Genomic DNA, 2,112 nt, shown 5'->3' with positions numbered 1-2,112 from the left:
TCAAGCTTGCCTGACTGAGTTTTCTGGCCTTCTAGCTTTTCACATGCTTGCAACACTTTTATTAGCTTGAATTAGGGCTGGCTTTGCCTTATGCATCCGGAAAAGCTGATAGAAAGGTGTTTCTCCTGCTCTTCCTAAGGGATTCAGGTTAGAAGCTTCACACAAGGGCTTTTTCAATATTTCTGAATTATTTGAGAAAAATTAAGCTGATCTAAATACATTGACAGGCAGTTAATCAGCTGGTGGTACACTTTTTCATTTCCTCTCAGTTTAAATGCACAGAATTGCCTTGGAAGAAGTACTGCATTATGGAAGAGCTAAGACTGATCGTCCAAAGTCCATTCTGTGTTGTAAATGGAAAGGAGGTAGAGAAGGAAGCATAAAGATTAAAGAAAAGATGGAATGACTTTTTTTCATTCTGTCAAATGACTGTTTATATTGGGCAATACTGCAGGCTTGTAGGTTCAGCTTGAAAGTTCTTCAAATCAGAGGAGCCATTTAATAATATATAATAAAGAACAGTACAGGCAAGTCATTTATAAAAATGAAAACATTTCATATCTGGTTTTTTACAGAACAAGTTTCTCACTTCTAGGATATGGCTGTTTTTTTTTGTTTTGTTTTGTTTTGTTTTTCCCCTGAGATCAGGGGAATATGAACTAGGGGAGCTCCACATCTAACAAATGAAAGACAGCAGAAATACATCAGTTTAGTTTGTTCTGATGTATCTATTAAGCTATAAATAGGCAATTACAAAGATGTATTTATTTGTATCTATGGCAGTTATCGATCCCTGATTATAATATTCTGCCAATAAGATTATAGTATAGGCTAATTCAAAACTCTAACCACTTTAAATCAGAAGCACTTCTAGTTCCTAGCAGCAATTTTGGGCTGCAAATACAAAATACATTTTTTTTACACAGGGTGCTCATTTATTTTAATCAAACTCATTAATAAAGGTGGTGTTGCAATAATAAGTCCTGTTTTAATTTTGGTTACTTGATGCCCAGAGTAAATTGACTTTCTCAAGTCACGAGTAAATTTGAGCAGCTAGAATAAGCAGTTCATTTTGGGATGGCAGCATGTCCATCATCACACCCTCTGGTACTCCCTGCTAACTTTTGCATTTTGTGTAAGGATAGTAGTGAAAGAAAAAGGAATAGGAAGCAGTAAGGTGGGACAACATGTAAAGATGTTAAAGGCTTCAGAATTGTAAGACAGCCCAGGCTCAAGGTCTCCTAGAGCAAGTTAGTTTCTTTGAGGCTCAGTTTTTTTGTCTGTAAGATAGGGTAGCAATTAGTAACTGTGTTAAGATTTTTGTTTATTTAACTCCCATATGAACGCAAACCTTTATAGGATGTTATTAGGAAAACTAGTTTGTAAAATTGTAGAATAGTAGCTGTCACTATTAAAAGGTGATGTCTTTATCGTTTTAAAGTTTTGAGTGAATTTAATTTTTCCTTAGCATCAAGGCTACCAGACAACTTTTTTTTTTCCCCCATTAGAAAAGCCCCTTTCCCAGCACTTTGGAAGGCCAAGGCGGGCAGATCACGAGGTCAGGAGGTCGAGACCATCCTGGCTAACACGGTGAAACACGGTCTCTACTAAAAAGCAAAAAATTAGCTGGGTGTGGTGGCACACGCCTGTAGTGCCAGCTCCTTGGGAGTCTGAGGCAGGAGAATCGCTTGAACCTGGGAAGCAGAGGTTGCAGTGAGCCTTGAGATCGCGCCACTGCACTCCAGCCTGGGCAACTGAGCAAGATGTGAGACTCCGTCTCAAAAAACAAAAGAACCCTTTAGTGTTAACTGTGGCTTATGCAGCAGCATTATAAATACAAGCTCTGTGGTATATTGTCAGAGGGGTAGCTGTCAGAGTCACTGATGATTCTGGGAATAAATATAGTACTTGTATGGAAGGTTCTTCCTCCTTGTTTTCTAAGTTTACTTAACTGGAAAAAGAATCAGTCATTTTTGTTTTTATTTACCATGATTTATCCCAATACTATTCACTTATGCTTGAAAAATATCTGCTTTTTTCCTTATAGAACATCAGATAGTTTTCAATCAACAGGTTCGTTCTTTTATTCAATAAACATCTGTAGAACACCCA

This window comes from Macaca thibetana, chromosome 1, assembly GCF_024542745.1.
Source record: "Macaca thibetana thibetana isolate TM-01 chromosome 1, ASM2454274v1, whole genome shotgun sequence".
Taxonomy (NCBI): Eukaryota; Metazoa; Chordata; class Mammalia; order Primates; family Cercopithecidae; genus Macaca; species Macaca thibetana.
The sequence above is the reverse complement of the archived record's forward strand: the minus strand, read 5'-3'. Positions refer to the sequence as shown.